The sequence below is a fragment of the Panulirus ornatus genome, chromosome 64 (genome assembly GCF_036320965.1).
Source record: "Panulirus ornatus isolate Po-2019 chromosome 64, ASM3632096v1, whole genome shotgun sequence".
Lineage (NCBI taxonomy): Eukaryota > Metazoa > Arthropoda > Malacostraca > Decapoda > Palinuridae > Panulirus > Panulirus ornatus.
Window position 1 is genome coordinate 25,615,958 of NC_092287.1, and position 17,025 is coordinate 25,632,982.

The 17,025-nt window shown below is 47.9% G+C and overlaps 1 protein-coding gene across 14 annotated transcripts in view; it reads right to left on the reverse strand.

Annotated features, from left to right (window-relative positions):
- lilli (AF4/FMR2 family member lilliputian) overlaps window positions 1-17,025 on the reverse strand; it is a 280,491-nt gene that overhangs the window by 39,844 nt on the left and 223,622 nt on the right. For 6 of the 14 annotated variants that reach the window (XM_071657158.1, XM_071657156.1, XM_071657151.1 and 3 more), the window contains one exon: window positions 3,597-3,629. The exons of 7 other annotated variants lie outside the window; for them this stretch is intronic. The gene's annotated coding sequence lies outside the window, so the exon portion shown is untranslated. Of the gene's footprint in view, window positions 1-3,596; window positions 3,630-15,031; window positions 15,122-17,025 lie in introns of those variants that run through there. One more of the 14 variants, XM_071657159.1, reaches the window with a different exon arrangement.

Sequence of the window (17,025 nt, forward strand, 5' to 3'; positions counted from 1 at the left end):
GATCACACAGAAAACGCGAATTACATTTGACAGTCATATTTTGATGGAGGAAAGAAAACGGGTAATGAAGAGGGGCGTGAGAAATATTGTAAATGATGTGATGTAAATAATGGTAGCAGAGGTAAATAGATGTAAACAGGAATGAATGATGTAAATTACGGTGCAAGGTGTAAACAGGTATGTACCATGTAAATAACGGTACACGTAAATAAGTAAAATGTGTAAACAAGAAACAATATTAACATCTTACGACGCTTTCAACACCCTGAGGGTTCGATCCCCCCGGGGTCGTACCCACGTACTGGGAGAGGAGAGGTGTGTGAAGCTGGGGAGCAGCCAGCGGGGGAGGTGAGGTTAAAGAGCCGGGTCAGGAGGGGGCAACGCTCCCCCTCCCCCCCACTGGGAACAGCCATTCAAGCACCCCGGAAGCTGGGGGGATTAAAGTGGCACACGTCTCGACACGTTTACTACCTGTTCCAGACGAGTACACACACACACACACACACACACACACACACGTCCTTCTACCACGATTAATCATAATTAAACACGAGTATAATCAATTCCAACTTCTATTACTAAGTAGTGTGTTTCATTAGCGTTTACCGTACTGATAACAGCTATCATAATCGAATGTCAGAAGCATATATATATATATATATATATATATATATATATATATATATATATATATATATATATATATATATACATACACGTGTCCCATTCTCTTTAGGGGCGGGTCTCTAAGCCTGCAGCTCGGGTGGGCAGACGATGGCCCCATCTAACAAACTGTTGCTTACAGCAGCAAATTCTACCATCTCTACGACCACCAGATTTCAGTGTGTGTGTGTGTGTGTGTGTGTGTGTGTGTGTGTGTGTGTGTGTGTGTGTGTGTGTGTGTGTGTGTGGCCTGCGATATCATGGTTTTCAATCACGATAATCACTTAACCCCAACCTGACTACATACATACACACACCTGGCGGGGGGAACTGCGCCTCAAAGACACCACACCAATGTTCTCCACACACACCTGGCTTAACCTGGTGTAAACTCTCTCTCTCTCTCTCTCTCTCTCTCTCTCTCTCTCTCTCTCTCTCTCTCTCTCTCTCTCTCCCATAACCCACACTGCTGGGCGGCCTGGTTTATACCAAGTGTCATCACCCTGGCTGGCTGGCTCAAGGCACCAGCAGGAGGGAGAGGGGGGGCCTCCTCCTCACCCCTCCTGCAGGAGGTCACGTTACACACCGTGTGAAGATCGCCTTCAACACCACACCCTCCCCCACACACACACCCATCCATCCATCCATCCCTCCCTCCCTCCTCCTACACACACCCATCATCCATCCCTCCCCCCACACACACCCATCCATATCCATCCCTCCCCCCACAAACACCCATCAACCATCCCCCCTCCCCCACACACACCCATCCCTCCCCCCTCCCACACACACACCCATCCATCCATCCCTCCCCTAACACACACCCATCCATCCCCCCTCCCACACACACCCATCCATCCATCCCCCTTCCCACACACCCATCCATCCATCCATCCCTCCCCCGCACACACCCATCCATCACCCCCCCAACACCCACCTTCACATGATACTCAAACCCTCTGGATTTGTCAGTTCCAACGACCCAAGAATAACGTCATCACCTCCTCTAAGTCTACTTTACATAAATACTTAACATGGGATACAACAAAAAAGAATAGCTTTTAACACTTAAAATTAATCTAACTCAAGACCACGTAACAATCGCCCTCCACAGACGCCAAGCTAGAAGATGGGAGTAATAAGGATTACATAAATCGATTTCCACACTTATATCAAGACTCTCTAATGATCAATATCATGACCTGATGATATACCCACAGGTACGGTATACCATTCTAATTCACAAGCTTTACATCAGCCATCACCAGAGTACACTGTAAACTCACTTAACCAGAGCATACTATCTTAGATTGTAAACTGATTTGCCATAATCTAGACAAAATGTTAACTCGTTTTAATCATGCAGATTAAGGTAGACTAAGACATGTAAACATGTTTAACCTACGAGTCAAAATTTAAGCAAGTGATGTAAACTCAGCGCTCAGGTAAATGGCAAACTCACTAACACCAGTGTAGACTCTACTGCAACCCATTTGACAGCGGTAAACTCACTGATCACTTCAGAAACTAACTTAAGTGCTATTAATAGACCTGAGATCCGCTCATTCGACATCTATATCTATCTATCTAAAACACCTCTTTATCTACCTATCTAAAACATCTCTTCGTCCTATCTATACCTGTCTATCTAGATAAAACAAAATACTCACATATTAGCAAGACAGTTTACTGGCCTCCACGACCGCTGGGGAAACGATTGGAAATCCCAAGCCGTTCCTCCCCAATCTCCTCCAGCAACTTTCCAATCCGGATAAGAGTGGATTGTGGGCAACCGCAGGAATTCGTCTGGGAATACCCCAGGTCTGCCGCGAGTTTACCTAACGTTCTCTGAATCTAAAGCGAGTTTACCTAACAATTCCCCTGAATCTACAGCGAGTTTACCTAATATTCCCTCTTGAATCTACAGCGTTTACCTAATATTCCCTCTTGAATCTACAGCACGTATGCCTAATATTCCTTCTAAATCTACAACGATTCTACATAATATTCCCTCTACGTTGAGTTTACCTAAAATTCCCTCTGAATCTACGTCGAGTTTACCAAATATTCGACCAGAGTTGGCGTGGAATTATCATGCAATCCCTAAGTTTACATCACCCTGAGTTAACCGTGAAGTGATCGCATCCCCCTGAGTTTACATTATCATCAATTTACCCTGAGACAATTCCCTCGAGTTTACCTTATGTCCCCTGAGTTTACACGACCTCCCTGCTGCATCCACCCCAACGGGACAAATTTGCCTCCATTCAGATGGGGTCAATCCCGATCCGTTCATGGGAATCCGACTCTCCATCCGCCTGGCAAATTGAAGGGAATCCTTCGTTGTAATTACCCATCGGCCGGGGGTGTGGGTAAGGGAGGGAGGGGGGCAGAAAATTACCCCCCAACCCCACACAAGCTTTACCAGACAGTTGGGATCTGGACTGCTCTAATTAGGCCACAAATCACCCACACAGATCTGCTCTGCTTACCTTAACGTGCATCACTTTGACGAAGACGAAGTAAAAAGAAAAATACTACCGAGTTTATATATATATATTCCAATGTTTATATATTCCTCTCGAGTTACGGGAGGAAGGTGTAATTAGTGACCCAACTGTGCCATTAACTGGACACTATCAACCACACCTCAACAAATAATACATAAATATTGCTAGGGGTTATCATGTACCATAAAATATATACAAATGTGACGTCTTTTCCTCGTAGTATGAAATCATGGCCGAAACAACAGATATGACAACCACAGTACACATCATAACACACAACACAACCACAGTACACATCATAACACACAACACAACCACAGCACGCAAGATAACACACAACACAGCCAAAGCACACAACACAATCAAGATACATCAGAGCAACACAAGTCTACGTCACCCAACAACTGTAGTTAGCCAACTTACGTGGTGTTATGTCACACTCGGGCCAACGCTCACCTGAAATAAGAGAAAAAAAGAAGAATAAGACACGTGAAATGATTTACAAGTTGAAGCATAATTTACACAATATGTAAATGAGGACAACATCGAGCCACAGGAAGCACGTCATACATGACTCAGAAACATCCCAATCTACACTTCCAAATAACATCCACTCCGGAGAACTGATACAGATCCTAAATTATATACTGCAATATCAATCATTTAAATGAGAACAGACGATTTCATTCCCGGTTACAAAAAAAAACTTTTTTTTAACGAGCAAACGTGAGTGGTTTAAACGCTCCCCCCTTCCCTCCTTCCCATCCCCCAGGTGATGAAATCTTTGGGGGGGGGGGGTGCGAGAACCCCCTTTCTAACCCCGTCACTTTTACAGTTTTATCTTGGTGGGTTCCCCAGAGACGGGGAGGAGGTAGCCCACCACTCACCCAGTTCCCACGCCACACACACCATCCGGCCACGATGGTAAAACTCCGCCTACTGTAGGTGAGGGGAGTGGGGAGAGGGAAGAGGAGGGGGGAGTGAGTGTGTGTGTGTGTGTGTGAGGAGGGGGGGAGTGAGTGTGTGTGTGTGTGTCGTGTCCTCCCCCACACACAATTCCCAGGCCACGTCCCCCCTCCCTTCCCCCACCGTCGTCTATCGCCTTTAAAAGGCAATCAACACGGTGCCCCTCACCACCCAGTGTGTTAAGGTTAAACCACGTCTTCACATGGTGATGACGCCCCATCCCCCACACACAGTGTCGCCCCACGTCGTCTTCACGCACCCCCAGGGAGGGGCCACTGCCACACTGTGTTGTATAGATGTACACACAACATCCTTCCCTCACACTGTTCCCACCCCTCCTCCCACACTAGGTGTTTCCCAGCTGACGCCGCCGCCAACACACCCGCCTTCCCCTACGCCCCAAACCCCCTCCTGGCCAGGTGTAGGCAGTGGGGTGGAGCACACCACACCACATCGCACTAGCCCCTTCCTCGGCCAACATTTAAAGCTATCCTGCTGACACTACTGCTCTGCCCCATCCCCCCTCTGCCACGCCACCCACTCACACACACACACACACACACACACACACACACACACACACACACACTGCAAGCCACACGCACTCACGGCAAGCAAACAAACACACTTTTACAACCAGTCGTAAAACATTCCCTCTTCCACCCTACCCTAGCCGAGGGCACACAGTTAACCCTTTACGTTCATCATTGGGGCACGAGAATATGAAGGAGTATAACAGACTGACGCGTCGCTATTTGTCCAACGTCAGCCCAAAAACCCGCGATAATATTTACAACCTGGCAACTCGTGTGCATTCATTTATCAACACAATTTCATACGACCAACGAGAGGTCTAAACTGTATCGGGAAATACACATAATAAGCATAATATCTCGTTAGTTAGGTCGGCTATTACATCTACATATTCATCAACACAGAATGGATGTGATAACCTATTTCTATGGTGCAGGGGGTGGGGGAGTTTCTACACTCGTGGAGCACCATATCGTGTGTGTATATACCACTCCTGTCTGCATAATGTAGGGAGGGAGATCTACAATCGTTGTTTACCTTAATATATAAATGCATCATCTATTTACACTAAGGTATATTACACACACATCTGCACACTCCAGTCTCTGAGAAGTACCCGTCAATAAACCAGCGGCGAGAAGGATGAACAGCTTGGTTGGCTGTGGGCCGACAGCCGCGCCCAGGATTCGAGCCCGTGCGTGAATCACGGGTCCGAGACTTTTAGTCATGTCCATGACATATGAGAGAAACACATGCGACAGAACCAAGGAAACTTTCTGGTGTTTACATGTAAACTCAAACGGGGATCCTGTTACGGGGACGGTATACAATACTGTTAACAGAGGTGGTTGGCAACAGGTGGAGTCCTACAAGTGTTCACAGTGGTGGCTGGCAACAGGTGGTCTAGCACCACTGTTGTCAGCCAACACCCGGCACCACGTCACTTCATACCAGCCATCAGTGACAACAGTGGTGGCAAGCCACCTGTTGCTCACCAGTGGCAACAACGTGCCAAGCCACCTGTTGACAGCCATTAATGATAAAAGTGGGACAAGTCACCTGTTGCCAACGCGCCACCTGTTGCCAACAGAGCCACCTGTTGGTAACCAGCAGTGACAACAGTGCCGGCGGCTGTGAATGATCAGTTCCCGGATGAGGAAGAACAGAGAACAAGGCCAACAGAGAAGAACATGACAGAACATGGACGATCAATGCGAAAACATGAAAATAAAAAAAAAAGAAAGAATGGAATGGAAACCAAGGACTGAAAAGAAAACGAAGGTAGAGCAGAAACAACGCTAAGACCACTGGAGAAAGGGATGGGAGACTGACTAAACCCTGGAAAAGGCATAGGAGACTTTTTGACCACTGGAAAATGTATGGGCGACTGCTTGACCGTTGGAGATGAGATGGGAGACTGCATGACCACTGGAAAAGGGCTGGGAGACTGCTTGACCACTGGAAAAAAAAAAGGCTGGGAGACTGCTTGACCACTGGAAAAAGAGGCTGGGAGACTGCTTGACCACTGGAAAAAAAAAAGGCTGGAAGACCACTAGTGAAGGCACTGGGTCATAAAGACCACCTGGTCACCGCCAAATCGGCAAAATCCTTCGTCCACGAGCGACCGATACAACACGCTATCAACACCACAATTACCGATACGCTAATGACCTTATCGGGGTAATCAAGGAGTAATCAGCAATCTAAGTCTTATACTCGCTTGTACCACCATACCAACGGTTCAGTCAGGGCTTATGGCGTGGAAATACAGTTACAGCAACAACCCGTAATGCGACTCTCGTGTGTACTGTACCTAAAGATTACATAACTCAAACTACATATAATACATAATACAGTTTACCTTGAAATAAATGTTTACACACAAACACACAACAACAACAAAGACCGGGTATACATATATCTTACATACAGTAGACAAACATACACGTACATAATTATGTCATAATGCAGTCCCCGTTGTGTTCCCAGCCACCCACCTCTGTAGCTGCCACCCATATCATAGCCTGCCGCCCACACACACACACACACACACACACACACACACACACACACCACCATCCCAGGCCCTGGTCAATATGCATCAGTATTTCTGGTGTGAGGGCTCTGTCTTCCCGCGCTTGATACACTGGCTAACTGCTCGTCAGACTAGTTCAAATAACTGGTAGACTCGTTAACAGCTTGAATGCTAACAATGACCAGTTAAATAACAGCTGGGAAGAATGACTGTCTCTATAACTGCTCACAAGACTGACTGGCCGACGAACAGCTAGTCTGGCTGACTGGCTAACCGTTTGATTATCTGCTAATCTCACAGTTTAGACCCCCCGGTAATCACCAAGGGTGGACTGGCTAACTCTTTTAACTGTTCGTGTGACTGGTTAGGTACCAGAGGCACCGGCTAACGGCTCATTTGACTGGCTTAATGACTGCCTGACTGGCCGGCTGATTAATTACCCGCCCAGCCAAATGGCTAACAAACAACTGAGACCCCCAGAGAGAGGTGAGGGGGTTCAGGGGGGAGACCCTGACCCACATCCTGGTGTACCCTCCCTGGGTCCTCTCTCTCTCTCTCTCTCTCTCTCTCTCTCTCTCTCTCTCTCTCTCTCTCTCTCTCTCTCTCACACACAAATAGATAGATAGATAGATACATACATAGATAGATATACATAAAAAATAGATAGATCGTGACCAAATCAAAACCTTCAAAGTTTTTAAACCATCTTGACGTATAACAATGAACAATTCTTGACGCTGACGATGAACAGTTCTCCTCCGGAGAGATGCAAGAACAGAACAACCAGAGGCCATAACATGAAACAAATAAACTTGTTAAAACAAAGAAAAAAAGTTTAAGAGGAACTTTTATCCCATCAGTGGAGGGCGACTGGAATATGACGTGTGATAGCGAATGTGGCCAGTATGCACAAGTTCAAAAAGTTCCCATGTAGAAGAGAAAGTTCCAGGAGATGGGAAGCAGACGCCCTCCAGTGTTGCAAGACTTTAAGGAAGGATGTACCGTGCAACACCCGTCTGGTGTTACCTGTGACGTGCAACACAGTCACTGGCAGCGACAAATAAAATGGATGTCTGGAAGATACAAATATATATAAATATATATATATATATATATATATATATATATATATATATATATATATATATATATATATATATATATATCCACCTCCGTATTAAGTTCCACGGCCTCGGGTGGAACTTTCCCTCGTGGTCTGAGCTGATCAAGTTCCAGATTAAAACTTACGACGTACACAACTAGTTGTTGTCTTGCATCACTACGGAAAAACTGGCAATACAACACTGAACGGTACTAATTACACAATCGACTCGTATGTTAATGACGCAAAGGGTAATTAACGCGAGCGGTAGCTACAACAAGCAGGCGGGGGTAGACAGTGGTAAGCCCCTTCCTCTATCCACACCACACCCATGGAAGGAAATCAACGCTACAGGGTTGGGCTGGACGCCCTCAAGAGATTGTAACACCGTTCCAAGGGAGTTGGGGACGGTAACGACCCCATGTAGCACTTTCATCACGACCCTCCGGTATAATGACCTGGCTTTCAGCCTTACCATCATACCCAAGGGTCGTACCGCTGTGCCTTAAGGTCTTGCCGTTAGGCTCAAGGGTCGTGCCGTCGTGCTCACGGGCAAATGGTAAGAGGGTGTGGAAGTGTGAGGGCAGGGTGCACAAGCATGAGGCCTCGGTGAGTGGGTTGGAGGGTGTAGCAGTGTGAGTGAGGAGGAGGCTGGAGTAGTGTGAGGGGTGTACCCTCCGCCTGTCGTCACCTGTCGATACTGGTGTCTGCCTGTGACGCTCCCTCACACCACACACCCTCACATCATCCACTCTCACCCTGCCTCCCTTACACTATTCACTCTCACCCTGCCTCCCTTACACTATCCACACTCACCCTGCCTCTCTCACACCATCCACTCTCACCCTACCTCTCTCACACCAGCCATTCTCACAGAGAACCAGGATCATTAATCAAGCGAGGTGCGCGGTGAGCGCTACACCCTAGCTCTGCCTAACGGCAAAATCTGGTAGTAGGTAATGGTTGGTACACTCCCTCCCGAGGCGTGTGTACTCTCTCTCTCTCTCTCTCTCTCTCTCTCTCTCTCTCTCTCTCTCTCTCTCTCTCTCTCTCTCTCTCTCCTATGGTTTGTCCACTTTTGTCAGCAGTGGGCAAATAAAAGGCCTCAAACCTCTATCTGTAACTAAGCTCCCTTGATCATAGTACCTTACCACAACATACACACCCCCTACCACAACATACACCACCACAGCAACAGTACACACCCAAAGTTCGTAATAAAACTCTGAGGTACAATGGACAAAAAGTAAAAAAAAAAAAAAAAAACTCATGTATTGTACGTGTGATGTAGTCCTTGAAAAGCCGAGAGCGAGCGAGCGAGCGAGCGAGCGAGCGAGAGAGAGAGAGAGAGAGAGAGAGAGAGAGAGAGAGAGAGAGAGAGAGAGAGAGAGAGAGAGAGTGTGTATCTTTACAGTACAACATTGGTGGGTGACCCGGGATACGGTGCATTGAAGGTATATGGCAAACGCGATCATCACAAATAAGATATAAAACAAAGTTGTACGCCAGAGAAAAGTTCATGAGGTGGGGCCCCCACGAGTGCATCACCCCCCCCCCCCCCAACGTACAGTACGAATGCGTAATTCCACACAAACACACCAAAGGCATCATCATGACCGGCGCTGGGGGAACATGGTGGTGTGCAGGTGACCCCCCAGCTAACCCCATCACTGTACACACGTCCTTCACCCATCACGGGGTCACACCTGGTGTGTGGTGAGTTACAAGTCATAACACCCCCAGAAGTGGTCGTCACGTTACACAGGTAACTACTACTACTACTACTACTACTACTACAGGCTCCCCTGCTGTGTCACATGCCTAAACTGGGAGAACCTGGGGTCTGTGTACACACACACGGCTCCCCTCCTGAGGATATACGACTTGGGAGAACCCCACCCCACACGCCAAAGGACTTTTTGAACTGGATGGTCCTTCATCTTGGCCTCCAGACCTGGTCGACCCCCATCCTTCCCGGGCAATATGACCTGGTTGAATCTCCTCCCAGCCTCGCTGAATCCCTTCCCCCCAGCTTACGTGACCTAGCTGAATCCCTCCCCAGCTTATCGTGACCTAGCTGAATCCCTCCCCAGCTTATCTGACCTAGCTGAGTCCCTCCCCCATCCTTACTAACCCGGGGGAAGCGTCCAGAACCAATTTGACCTTAAGAAAACCACTTCTCCCTTGACCCCAGTCTAGGTACATGCGACATGGTAAGCCTCCTACCCCCCCCCAGCAGGGGGGGGGTCGAGGCGGCCAGCACCAAGACTTGCCTGACGAAGGACCCACCTGTGTCTCCCCAGATCAATACGTCACACACACACTCTCTCTCTCTCTACCCTGGGCCGCCACCTTTACCTTACGCTCGCCCCGCGACATCCCTCCCCTCTCCCAACCACTTCCTCCTCTACAGCCTATACCGCCCAGATGGTGGCAAATGCCTTGACGGGTCGGGGGGAGGGGGGTAGAGAACTGGTGGCAGAGAGGAAGGAACAAGGCAAAAAAAAAAAACAACTGGTGGTAGAAGTTCAGAGTCAAGTACGAGCGAGAGTGATGAGGAAGTGGGAGAGTGTGCGTGTATGTGTGTGTGTGGCAGGTGTAACACATGCGAGGCGTGCCACAGGTGGCCTGGTCGTGAGGCAAATATGGGGAGGGGGGTGGTTAGGAATGGACGAGGAACTTAGCTAGCTATACACTGGTGTCAGCGACAGGAGTGGGTATAGGCAGACCCATAGAGTAAGGCGGTGGTGATGCGCGCCAGCGATCCATACTGCTGGCTACCAAGAGCGTAAGACGTATTCTTAACAGCTGTCCGGGTCCACACGACGGACCCTCAGCTTAAAGAACAAAAGATATCCTTTTCCCAGTCGTACGTCGTTAAGCCATACGACCTGTCCTCGTCCAGCTGCGGACGAGGAACCTGCCATACTACTCTCGCCTCATACCAACCCGACGTAGCCGAAGGACCAGGGGGATACCTCTCTCTCTCTCTCTCCGCAGTGAAGGCCTCCGTCAGACGTGCTCACCCCCTCCCTCCCGCCACATAGGCTTTAACACACCATAGTAAAAACCTTTGGGTACAAACACGCTTCCCCGTTACCTCCGTCAACCATCGGGGTGTTAACACGGAGAGGTGGGGCGTCGTGTGTGGTGTGAGGAGGAGCGATGGAAGATGGGCTGGTGTGACGACGGGGGAGGAGAGGAGGAGAATGAGAGCATGACGACCACAGCTGGAAGAGCCAGCCAGGTCCGGACACCCCCCCGCGCCTCACACTGCTACACCATCACGAACCACCGCCATCACACACTCTCTCCCTCACCACCACGAATCATCGCCAACACACACACACACACACACACCCTCTCCACCGCCACCACTACCACGTACATCTCCACCATCAGCAGCTAACGCACGGGTCAGGGCAGTATCACCAACACAAAAAGAATTCCCCCCTAGCAACACGTCCACCATCACATCATCCTACACGGGACAATGGTACGTTACCAGCACGCAGTAGAGCACCACCAACACCACTCACACAACAGCCACACGCACACACACACACCACCACCACCACCACCAGCACCTCCCCTGCTAACACAAATGACGGTTATCTCACAATATATCATCAACTCTAACCTTCCTCTACTTTGTCTACTAGACACGAGCCCCTTTCTCTACCTTGTCTACCAGATAGAGCCACTTTCTCTGACTTGTCTACTAGATAGAGCCCCTTCTTCTACCTTGTCTACCAGGTAGAGCCCCTTTCTCTGACTTGTCTACCAGATAGAGCCCTTCTTCTACCATGTCTACCAGACAGAGCCCCTTCCTCTACCTTGTCTACCAGATAGAGCCCCTTCCTCTACCAGATGTTTTCCTGAAATACTAAACGTTCTCTTCTCATACGTACGAACGAACCAAGTCCCTCAGCGGTGAGGTGTTCCGGAAGCGGTGTGACAGGTAATTACCGGCCGGGCCATTACTCCGCCCACCAACACCTGCGCGTCTGCGCACGCACGTATGTGCGTGATGATTTCCACGACCCTGCGACGGGAAGGCAACGCTGGCCATGGAAGAGGAGGCTGGGTGTGGGAGAAGAGGCTGGGTGTGGGAGAGGAGGCTGGGTATGGAAGAGGAGGCTGGCTATGGAAGAGGAGGCTGGGTGCAGGAGATGAGGCTGATCATGGAAGAGGAGGCTGGGTATGGGAGAGGAAGCTGGCCGGGAAAGACTACGGAAGATACTAAGGAAAAAAATTGAACATTTTGCAACATATGGAAATGACAGATACTGTCAGCGATAAAAGGCACGAGAACAGATAGAGCGGCTGACACAGATGATGTTTTATCTGAGAACACTGAAGGAAGCGGACACTGATACAAGCTAAACCCTTGACTGCTCTTTTTCGAAGCGCCACTTGCTACAGGGTGTTCCCTGAGGCACGGAAACTGTCCAATGCAAAGCCAGGATCAAATGTACTAAACGACTTACCCGTGAATCATCGTCCAATTATCTTGACGTTACGTCAGTAGCTGATAAATTAATGTTGACCATCATTTGGAATAAGATTATGAAACCATGGCGAGGAAACACCACTTAAACAAACAACTCTCACCACGTCTTCTGACGACATGGCTCAGGTACGACAAATATGCCTGATTAATGACACGGTCAATATGTATAAGGAAGGAAAGTTAAGCAGGTGATGTCATTTAATTAAAGAGTTAAAAAAACGGTCGATAAAGTTTATGTTCTATAATCTAGAGCTATTTAAGCAGGAGATCCGTGCGGTTTCAACGCTCTGTGCTTCGTAATGTATGTAGCATCTTGGACAGATGATTTAGATCGAACGAGGCGAAGGCCTTTTTCTCCACAGGCATTGTTAACATGTGGAATAATTAACCAATTAACGTAGCTGACACCCAGTACCATACGATAGGTTAAAGCCATACACCTGATAAATATCTCGCTTCAAACCCACGACTGACTTTAACTACACCACCTTACCGACACGACACGTCGTCTACATGTTTTCCTCTTAAGAAAACACAACAAAAAAAAAAATCGTTTTGACCCAGCGGGCTGTTGCTGTCTGGATCTGGTTGTAGATGTACTTACGTCACCATCTTCCGCCTGCACCTGCGCGGGAGACTACGTACACTACAACAGCTACGTACATAAATACCAGAAGGTGTAAACCAATGAATATCGAAGGTGTAAACCAATGAATACCGGAAGGTGTAAACCAACGAACATCGGAAGGTGTAAACCAATGAATATCGGAAGGTGTAAACCAATGAATATCGGAGGTGTAAACCAATGAATATCGGAAGGTGTAAGCCAGTGAATATCGGAAGGTGTAAATCAATGAATATCGGGAGGTGTAAACCATGAGGGGGAGACCTGTAGCTGTAGCACCAGCAGTGGTGAGGCGAGGGAGGGAGCAAGTGTACATGAGTCACGTGATAACGACATTACGTAAACAAATATGATTCCAGGAAGACACCTCAACACACAACACAACCTGACCACACACTGCCAACACCAACCACCATCATACCACACTCTCCCAACGTCAACCACCACCATACCACACTCTCTACCCTGCCCACACCAACAACCACCACCACACCACACTCTCTACCCTGCCAACACCAACCACTACACCACACTCTCTACCCTGCCAACACCAACCACTACACCACACTCTCTACCCTGCCCACACCAACCACCCCACCATCTTCAGCACCCTGTAACTGCCAACGCTGACAACACGGCAGAGAGACCCAACACTCTGAGTGTGTATTACCCACACAAAGCGCCTATGGCTGGTAAATACACCATGAGAAATACACACACCGTGTACATGTGTGCGTGTGTGTGTGGGGGGGAGGGACACGTGTGTGGAGGCTGGGGGGAGGGAGGTGCCTGCCACTAAGGGACCGGGTGTTGAAGTGGTGGGTGAGCACCGGGTATGGGGATGTGGTGGTGGTGGTGAGCAAGGAAGAAGTGGTACATAAACGGTGACCAGCACGACGACGGTACGACACATGAACTACGACGGTACGACCCCTTAAGCACGAGGGTACGACCGTTAAGTACGACCGTCCACCTCGAAACAAGTACCTGGCCTAATGACCGACTGGATCAAAGCTAACCGACTAGTACGGTGATTGGCTACAGAGTAAGACTACAGTGGCCTCTGATTGGCTGCCTGATATGACTAGTGGCCTCGTGATTGGCTACCTGATAACACTAATGACCTCGTGATTGGCTATCTGATAAGACTAGTGGCCTCGTGATTGGCTACCTGATACAACTAGTGGCCTCGTGATTGGCTACCTGATACAACTAGTGGCCTCGTGATTGGCTACCTGATACAACTAGTGGCCTGGTGACTGGCTAGTTGATATCACTAGTGACATAGTGATTAGCTAGTTGCTACGACTAGCTACAACATAATACATGCGTCAAATACAATCTGCAGTAGGGGGGCAGAGGAGTGTGTACGCAACATGCAAATGAAGGAAAATGCGATGCCTGACGTACCAGACAGACAGACAATAGGTAAAGCAACTTCAGCGAGACAGACGTAATACTTTACGATCAAAACGAATATAAAGAACACGCCCCCCAAACCGATTTATACATAATGTATATAGTAATTTGTATAAAGATTCCCTCAAATTCTATCACACTCAAATGCTCAACATCTCAGATAACACTTGCAAATACAGATAATTCCGAAATAACAAAAGTTCGCTTCATCAAAAAGGTTTTATCGCTGTCTCAACCAACTTATACCCGCATTGATCGGGAAAAGACACTGTATGTTGGGTTCAATGTGTCCACAGTGTGGCTGGCCATCGATCAAGGAAACAATGAAGTGATGGATATATCTGGTAAACACGCTGGCCAACAGCTCATAAGGCAAACAATGTTCACACTCACATCACAGTAAACAAACTGGCCAAGAGATAATACACTGTAAACACTGTTATCACAGCATCACTATAAACAGGCTGGCCAACAGATAACAGGGTATAAACACTGTTATCACAGCATCACTACAAACAAACTGGCCGACAGATAATAGGGTATAAACACTATTATCACAGCATCACTACAAACTGGCCAACAGATAATAGGGTATAAACACTGTTATCACAGCATCACTACAAACAAACTGGCCAACAGATAACAGGGTATAAACACTACTCACCCAACACGGTAGATAAACCCCAGTTGGCTCTCGGTTACACACAAATGCCTCTTACGAGATAAGTCGACAGCGACACGCACTGACGGCACCCATACCTTCCAGCTCTCAAAATGAGCACAAGCTGGTTAGGTCCGCAGCTAAATACCCCTGCAACTGGTTGACCTGAGGCACACGGCACGGGGGACCCAAGAAGGGTGAGGTCAGGTGCAAATGACCACCAGCGCCTCTGACCTGGCTAACGGACATGGGGCTATACAGCTTTCAGTTTCCTTATCGTACTATATTTCAGTAGACATTTCGATGACTCTAATGTAACCTACACATACCGGCACGCAGATCCATAAAGGTAGCTTAGTGAAGATTTTATATAACACACTTTTCACGTCCGTGAAAATACAAGGATATAGAGATACAGAAAGCCTCCTGTTTTGTCGTGATGTATGGCTTAAAAGTTGTGAAACGTTGTATATCATGAATTTGATGTGTATATCCTTGCGTGTCACTTCGAGAAAGGTTCGTTGGACAGCGTCCTCTTACTAAAGCTAACATCCTAAATGAAGGTATGGATAAATATGATAATGCTTTGAATAAATGTCTATAAAGTAGTACAGTGACGCAACGTTATGTCCCAGGTCAGGTAGATACAGACGGGTCAAACACGCCCCAACCTTACCCTTCTGGGTCAACCATCTCAGCTCCTCAGGTCAACCGCCCAAGTTCCTCTGTTGGCCTGAGTCATATAGTTCTGTACATGTTCTCTTGTTCGCTTTCCCCACGTGCATGGGAAGTGATACAAGTACCTTCTAAATGAATAAGCATCTGTTCCCCCCAAGCACTAACTCATAACAACTTTCAGCTTATGATAACACCAATATAATACACCTGTCTACACACACACACACACACACACACACACACACACAAGGTTGAAATTCAACCTGAGCAAATGTAAAGAGAATGGGACGCTGTGAGAAAAGACCACAGGCATATAATCTAGCACGAAAAAAACAAAAACCTGCAGGAATCAATATGTGAGGTGGGACTGGGTGGATGAAATCGTCCAGCATTTACACAACGGAAAAGAAGATGAACTCCTAACTCCTTTCTATCATGTATAAGCCATCAAGTATATGGAAATATCTAACAAGCTGATCACTTCCTATGTATCTAACAAGCTGATCACATCCTATGTATGACCAAAACCAGAAAACGCCTCTCTGGATGGGTCTTCGCATCTAGAGAAGCACAAGGAGCTACTTAAAGAGATCTATGGATGAGGGACGTGTAAACCCACCACAATCTCTATGATCCTCTGATCCAGACTGATGAAGCAGGAGGGGGAACAGGTCTTCGAGAGGTGTAGGGACAGAACAACCAACCACAGGACATAACAGGAAACCAAGCGAGGAACTTCTTGTCAGATGATGTTAAAGAAAAGAGGGACTCTTTTTAATGGTCTAAGAGTGGTGGACGACCTGGTTAATGCAAAGAGGATACAGACGTTTCGAAGACTGTACAGAGGATGTCCAAGCGACGCCCCCCTCTCGCTTAATGTTAGAACGCCCTCCCACTACATGGCAGTACATAGGGGAAATATGAACAGATAATTACATGGTAAGACTAGGATGTGATGGAGGAGAGGCAGGCCAGCCAGAGATTACAATTCAGGAAGGAGACGTGAGTAAGAGGGGAGGAGGCAGTGCTACGGCCTGGAAATAGATAGATAGATAGATAGATAGATAGATAGAGAGAGAGAGAGAGAGAGAGAGAGAGAGAGAGAGAGAGAGAGAGAGAGAGAGAGGGGAAGTGAGAGGTGGGAGAGTGAGTGAGAGTCATGGTCTGGTAAGCAGGGTACACAGGCGACCTGCCTACCCTCACACCTGCCTCACGCCCTCGTTCTCCACCACCACTACCACATTCCCGATCTTCTCCAACAGCAGGAGGAACCAGACGCCAGACGAACCCAAACTCCATCATGACCCTCGAGCCACACC